The 8,176-nt window shown below is 37.8% G+C and overlaps 1 pseudogene; it reads left to right on the top strand.

Moving 5' to 3' along the window:
- The first annotated feature begins 4,589 nt into the window (after positions 1 to 4,589).
- On the top strand, positions 4,590 to 6,310 carry LOC112821160 (SNW domain-containing protein 1 pseudogene; annotated as a pseudogene).
- Positions 6,311 to 8,176: the final 1,866 nt, after the last annotated feature.

The following is an 8,176-nucleotide window of genomic DNA, read 5'->3' as shown; positions in this document are numbered from 1 at the left end:
ACACTGAGATCATGTGACGTGAGCAGAAATCAAGAGTTGGTCGCTTAACCGACTGAGCCACCTGGGTGTCCCTAGGTTGATAATACTTATAATAGGTGTTTCAAAATCATGTTTGCAATCCACCATATCTATCATTTTTGTGTCTATTTGTAATGACTGATTTTTCTCTTGTCACATTTTCCCATTTCTTCATAATGTATTAGGTTTGTTTGTTTGTTTTTTTTAAACTTCAGACCAAAAATGAATGTTACATTGTTTCATAGAACAGAATTTTGTTTCTTTTTATTTAATGACAGTTGATATTTGTTTTGTCAAGCATTTGGTTATTTATAAATCAAAGTGATCTTGTTAAGACTTTGTAAGCTTTGTTAAGTATATGTCTAAATGATTCTAATATTATGTTAACCTTACTACTAAGAAATGCCCTAGCTCGTTACTGAATTCCCAAGTATTCAATGAAGACATTTACACTCTGTGTGAGCATTGGGAAATGTTTATCTTATAGTATTCCTGACATTTGCTGTCTGGCCTTATATAACACTTTACCTTATGCATGAATGCATTAGTATTCAAGCAATAGATTCAAAGATACCTGCTATGGACAATATTTGTTTCATTCATATTTTGAAGCCTTATTCCTAATGAAATGGTATTTGGAGGTGGGAACTTTGGGAGGTAATTAGGTCATGAGGATAGAGCACTTGTGAATGAGATTAGTATCTTCATAAGAAGAAACATGAGAAAGATGATCTTCCTTTCCAACTTATGGAGATACAGCAAGAAGGCATCTGTCTGCAATCATGAAGATTACCCTTATGAGGAACTAAACAGTCTGGCCCCTTGATCTTGGACTTCCTAGCCTCCACTATTGCAAGAAATTAAGGTCTATTGTTCTAGCCACTCAATCTATGGTATTTTTGTTATAGCAGACCAAACTAATAAGGACAATACTTTCATGCAGATTTCTGGAGCTCTTTTTCTGTGCAGTCCATTCTTTCTATAGTACGCCCATTCCTGTCCACAATTTTCATCCAGAAGACTTCCTGAATTCTAATCTCCAGCTCTTCAACTCAGCTAGACTGCTATACTTTGCACCGACTTCCTAGATACATTACTGCCAGGGAAATCACCTCAGAAATCACCCGGGGAAATTACAGGACTCTCATCATATGTTTCCCCTTTCTCAGAATCAGAGTTCCTGTGGTCCAATGCATGAAAGTACTTGTTTTGTTTTATATTTTGCCCAATTTTTTAGTAGCTTATGAAAAAGGGCCAAACTTTAGTACTAGTTATTTTAATAGAATGAAAACAGTCTCTGACACTTGTATTTAAATTAAAAATCAAAATTACAGTTGGGAATGGACCAAGATAGCAATATAAGAGGCTCCTGAACTAGCCTTCAACCATAGGTATATTGAATGTACAGCTCTACATGAAGCAATTACCACTGAACAAAATCCAAAAAGTGGTTGAACAACCCCTAAACACTGGGTAAGTGAGAATACAGTCACATCGAAGTGGGTAGGAAAAGCTGAGGCACTCCCACCATAAACAACACCTCCAGCATAGTGACATACAATTGGGAGAGAACCCCCTTTCCCCAACTCCCAGCTTCTCTCTAAGCAGCAAAGGGTTTGGATCACACATCTAGTGCCCCAACCTTTAAGACTTCCACCTAAGGGATGTGTCCCCCAATACACCCAGCTCTGAAAACTAATGAGGCTTACATCCAGGAGACCCACATGATTACAGCAAACATACAGCAGTTGCTAACAAGCACATGAGCACTTGTAGCAGCTATTCCCCCAGGCCTCAGTGTATAGGGAACAAAGCCTGATCATCTCTCAGTTTTTGTCTGAAAGGAGTCCAGCTACATACTTTAAAAGCTATGGATTGAGGGCCAGACTTCTAATTTAGCACATATTTAGGGACTATTTTCCCGAGAGACTGGGAAAAATGGTAGACATCTCCAGTTTCTCCCTCTGCTTCACACCAAGATACCAATAACTCCCTGGAAGAGCTTGCATACGTTTATGGTTTTCAGCTTTTATGGCTCCTGTCTGAGGATCCCAGAGAGCCTGGCTCTAATAACCAGTGGGGCTTGCATTCATAAATCACACAGGACTGTAACAGATATAGAAGCAGTTCTTAATGGGCACAAGAGCACCCAAAGAAATTCCAGGACCACATGGTTATGCTGGTAAAATTCCACTAAATATTTAAAGAAAAACTAATATAAATTTTTTGCGCACTATAATAAAAAAAAAGGAAGGGACATTCCAAACTTATTTTATGAAGTCAGCATTACCCTGTTGATACCAAAGCCAGACAAGGACACTACACTAAAAGAGAACTGGAGGAGGAAGAACACTACTCAACTTAAATGTCAGCATCAAAGGCTCACCAAAACTGGTTCTAGCTCTGGGGGAAGAAGGTGGAATAGGAGGACCATGAGTGCCCCATGGCCTATATTTACAAATTTAAACTATTCACATCCAAGTCAATAAACTGGAGAATGATCTGAAGACTGGCAGAACAAACTCCACAACTCAATATAGAAAAGAAGCTACATCTGAAAGGTTAGGAAAGTCAGAAGGGTGGAGGGAGGCTGCCTCCAGGAGGGAGGGAGATGTGTGTGAGGAGAGGGCAGAGAAATGAGCCCTTGCATCAGGGAACTTCCACAGGGAAGATTAATCCCCAAAATACTTGGTTTTAAAACCAGAGAGGTTGAATTCTGTGAGTTTTTTAAAACCAGTGGGACTTGGAGTCTAGAGCTTTAAAATTCAGCTGATTCAGGACAGGGCAATCCAAGAGGGCAAGTGATAGCTGGGTTGCCACCCCTAAAGAGACAGCAGCCTCTGCCAGACTCATCTATATGCTGTCCACAAGAGACTCATTTTAGACCTAAAGATTGAAAGTGTGGAGATGGAGAAACATCTATCATGCAAATGGATGTCAAAAGAAAGCCAGAGTAGTAATATTTATATTGGACAAAATAAACATAAAAACAAAGACTGTAACAAGAGACAAAGAAGGACACTATATAATAATAAAGGGGAAAATCCAATAAGAAGATATAACAATTATAAATATTTATGCACCCAACATAAAAGAACCCAAACACATAAAACAGTTCATACACATAGAAAGGAACTAATTGATAATAATACAATAATAGTAAGGGATTTTAACACCCCATTTACATCAATGGACAGATCATCCAAACAGAAAATCAACAAGGAAAAATAACTTTGAATGATGCACTGGAAAAGATGGGTTTAACAGATGTATTCAGAACATTCCATCCTAAAACAGCAGAATACACATTCTTTTCAAGTGCACATGGAACATTCTCCAGAAGAGATCACATATTAGCCCATTGGACAAGCCTCAACAAATTCAAAAAGAGTGAAATCATACCATGCATCTTTTCTGAATATAATACTATGAAACTAGAAGTTAACCACAAGAAAAAAATCTGGAAAGGCCACAAATACATGGAGGTTAAATAAATGCTACTAAACAATTTATGGGTCAATGATGAAATAAAGGAAGAAATCAAAAACTACATGGAAACAAATGAAAATGAAAATGCAATGGTCCAAAAACCTCTGGGATGCAGCAAAAGTGGTTGTAGGAGGGAAGTTTATAGCAATATAGGTTTATCTCAAGAAGCAAAAAAAAACCTCAAACAACCTCACCTGACACCTAAAAGAGCTGGAAAAAGAACAAATGAAGCCTAAAGCCAGCAGAAGAAAGGAAATAATAAAGATTAAAGCAGAAATAAATCATATAGAAACTAAACAAACAATAGATCAATGAAACCAGAAGCTGGTTTGTTGAAAAAAAATTAATAAAATTGATAAACTCTAGCCAGAATTATCAAAAAGAGAAAAACCCAAATAAAATCACAAATGAGAGGATGAATAACAATTGACACCACAGAAACACAAACAAGTATAAGAGAATATTAGGTAAAATTATATGCCAACAAATTGGACAACCTAGAAGAAATGGATAAATTCCTAGAAACATATAAACTGCCAAAATTGATCAGAAGAAATAGAAAATTTGAACAGATTGATAACCAGTGAGTAAATTGAATCCATAATCAAAAAGCAAAAGTCCCAACAAACAAAAGCCCAGGACCAGATGGCTTCACAGGCAAATTCTACCAAACATTTAAAGAAGACTTAATATCCATTCTTCTCAAACTATTTCAAAAAATAGAAAAGGAAGGAAAACTTCCAAATTCATTCTATGAAGCCAGCATTACCCTGATGCCAAAACCAGACAAAGACACCACTAAAAAAGAGAACCATAAGCCAATATCCCTGATGAACAGAGATGCAAAAAATCCTCAAAAAATACTAGTAAACCAAATCCAACAATACACTAAAAAAATTCATTCACCACAACCAAATGGGATTTATTCCTGGGTTGCAAGGGTGGTTCTATATTCACAAATCAATCAATGTTACACAACACATCAATAAGAAAAAAGATAAGAAACATATGATTATTTAAGTAGATGCAGAAAAAGCATTTGACAGAGCAACATCCTTTCAAGATAAAAACCGTCGGAAGAAGCAGAAGATGGCGCTCACCAGCTTTTTACCTGCACCTACTCAGCTATCTCAGGACCAGCGTGAGGCTGAAGAAAAGGCAAGATCCCAGAGATCATGACAGACCTCACTGGTCTCCTCCTGAAGAGAACCTACCCCATACGGGTACTGGAAATGCTGGATACCTCAGTTATTAGAGGATTTTGGAGGTGGAGGTGCTTTTCCAGAGATCCATGTGGCCCAGTATCCACTGGATATGGGGTGAAAGAAAAAAAATGTCAAATGCACTGGACATTCCGGTGGTTGCTGAAGGAAAAATTAAGTATGATGCAATTGCTCGGCAAGGACAGTCAAAAGACAAGGTCATTTATAGCAAGTATACTGACCTGGTTCCCAAGGAAGTCAAGAATGCAGATGACCCAGACCTGCAAAGACCTGATAAAGAAGCCATTAAAGAGATAACGGAAAAGACAAGGGTAGCCTTAGAAAAATCTGTATCACAGAAGGTTGCCACAGCCATGCCAGTTCGAGCTGCTGATAAACTGGCTCCTGCCCAACATATTCGACACACACCATCTCAACAAGCAGTGGTTTTCAACTCTGGAGCTAAACAGAGAGTTATTCAGATGGTGGAAATGCAGAAAGAGCCAATGGAGCCTCCAAGGTTCAAGATTAATAAGAAAATTCCCCGAGGACCACCTTCCCCTCCTCACCTGTCATGCATTCTCCTAGCCAAAATATGACCATGAAGGAGCAACAAGAGTGGAAGATCCTTCCTTGTATTTCAAACTGGAAAAATGCAAAGGGGTATACAATTCCATTAAAGAGGTCTGCAGACAGTTCACATCAATGAGAACTTTGCCAAGCTGGCTGAAGCCCTCTATATTGCTGATCAGAAGGCTCATGAAGTTGTAGAAACACGTGCTCAAGTAGAGAAAGATGGCTCAAAAAAGAAAAGGAGAAACATGAAGAGAAACTTAAAGAAATGGCCCAGAAAGCCAGGGAGAGAAGAGCTGGGATCAAAACCCATGTGGAAAAACAGGATGGGGAGGTACGTGAGAGGGATGAAATCCGGCAACAGGCGAAAGAGAGACTGCACGACGGGAATCTTTCCAGGGCGTCTCCTGAGAAGAGGTAGAAACCATAGGGAAATGGAAATTGAGATATCAGTGAAATCATTGCTCTTGGTGTGCCCAATCCTCGAATGTCCAATGAAGTTCAGTATGACCAAAGGCTTTTCAACCAGTCCAAGGGTATGGACAGTGGTTTTGCAGGTGGAGAAGATGAAATTTACAACATTTATGATCAAACCTGGAGAGGTGGTAAAGATATGGCCCAGAGTATTTACAGGCCCAGTAAAAATCTGGACAAGGACATGTATGGTGATGACCTAGAAGCCAGAATAAAGACCAACAGATTTGTTCCCGTTAAGGAGTTTTCTGGTTCAGACCGTAGGCAAAGAGGCCGAGAAGGACCAGTTCAGTTTGAGGAAGATCCTTTTGGTTTGGACAAGTTTTTGGAAGAAACCAAACAGCATGGTGGCTCTAAAAGACCCTCAGATAGTAGCCACCCCAAGGAACATGAGCATGAAGGCAAGAAGAGGAGGAAGGAGTAGATACACCTCTCTTCAAAGTGAATGAACTTTTATCCATAACCCTAATGATGCAAGTCAGATGGGCAAACACTTTGCAAATGGCCAGGATAAAAACCATTTCTGAGTGTCAGACCCCAGCCCTACTTTTTATGATGGGAGCAAGGGGGGGGGGGATGGAAAATTCTTTGAACTATTTAGTTTTTTTTTTTTTACGTGTAGGTTGTGTTTGTGCTTCTCCTACCTTTTGTCATTTATAGAACATACTGCCCCACACATGAAATAAGACCACTTTCTTTTATGTGACATTAGTACTTTGGGGTTAATATTTTGTGTAAGACTGACTGCTGATGAATAAAGTTTCCCCAACCACAGGGAGTAGAAGGATGTTCACATACTGGAACTGTTCTGCCAAATGACGTTTGCCCGTTAGGCTCCGTTTTAATTTGGAGTGGGGAAAGTAAGCTCTTGCTTGGTGCAACTATTTGTTTCAAATAAAAACATTTAGACAAAAAAAAAAAGATAAAAACCCTCAACAAAGCAGGTTTATAGAGAACATATCTCAATATAATAAAGGCCATATATGAAAAATGTACAAGTAACATCATCCTCAGTGGGAAAAAACTGAGAGCTTCCCCCCAAGGTCAGGAAAAAGACAAGGATAGCCATTCTTACCACCTTTATTCTACATAGTACTGGAAGTCCTAGTCACAGAAATCAGACAATAAAAAGAAATTAAAGGTATCCAAATTGGTAAGGAAGAAGTAAAACTTTCACTATTTGCAGATGACATGATATTATATCTAGAAAACCTAAAAGACTTCACCAAAAAAACTACTAGAACTGATAAACAAATTCAGTAAAGTCTCAGGATACAAAATCAATGTACAGAAATCTGTTGCATTTCTATACACCAATAATAAAGGAGCAGAAAGAGAAACTAATAAAACAATCCCATTTACAATTTCACCAAAAATAATAAGGTACTCAGGAATAAATCTAACCAAAGAGATGAAAGACCTGTCCTCTAAAACCATAAAACATTGATGAAAGAAATGGAAGATGACACAGAAATGGAAAGAAACTCTATGTTCATGGATTGAAAAAATATTGTTAAAATGTCTATACTACCCAAGTAATCTACACATTTCATGCAATCCCATCAAAATACCAACAGAATTTTTCACAGAACCAGAACAAACAATTCCAAAATTTGTTTGATACCAGAAAAGACCCTGAATAGCCAAAGCAATCTTGAAAAAGAAAAGCAAAGTTGGAGGCATCACAATTCCAGACTTCAAGTTATAGTACAAAGCTGTAGTACTCTAAACAGTATGGTACTGGCACAAAAATAGATATATAGATCAATAGAACAGAATATAAAACCCAGAAATAAATCCACAATTATATGGTCAATGAATTGTTCACAAAGCAGGAAAGATTATCCAATGGGAAAGGGACAGTCTCTTCAACAAATGGTATTGAGAAAACTGAACAGCAACATGCAAAAGAAAAAAAAAAAACCGGACCACTTTCTTACACCATACACAAAAGTAAATTCAAAAGTATTAGAGACCTAAATGTGAGACTTGAAACCATAAAAATCCTAAAAGAGGACACAGTTAGTAACCTCTTATTGCCCATAGCAACTTTTTTCTAGATATGTCTTCTGAGGTAAGGGGAACAAAACCAAAAATAAACTATTGGGACAATATCCAAAGAAAAAGCTTCTGCACAGCAAAGGAAACAATCAACAAAACTAAAAGGCAACCTATGGAATGGGAGAAGATATTTGCAAATGACATATCCAAGAAAGTCTTAGTCTCCAAATTATATAAAGAACTTATACAGCTCAACACCCAAAAAACAAATAATCTAATTAAAATATGGACAGAAGACAGAAACAGATATTTCTCCAAAGATAACAGATGGCCAACAGACATATAAAAAGATGTTCATCAGCACTTACCATCATGGAAATGCAAATCAAAACTACAATGAGATATTACCTCACACCTGT

This window comes from Callorhinus ursinus, unplaced genomic scaffold (assembly GCF_003265705.2).
Source record: "Callorhinus ursinus isolate GAN/ISIS: 27379988/994484 unplaced genomic scaffold, GSC_fseal_2.0 scaffold1, whole genome shotgun sequence".
Lineage (NCBI taxonomy): Eukaryota > Metazoa > Chordata > Mammalia > Carnivora > Otariidae > Callorhinus > Callorhinus ursinus.
This window is presented reverse-complemented; position numbering and strand designations above follow the sequence as displayed.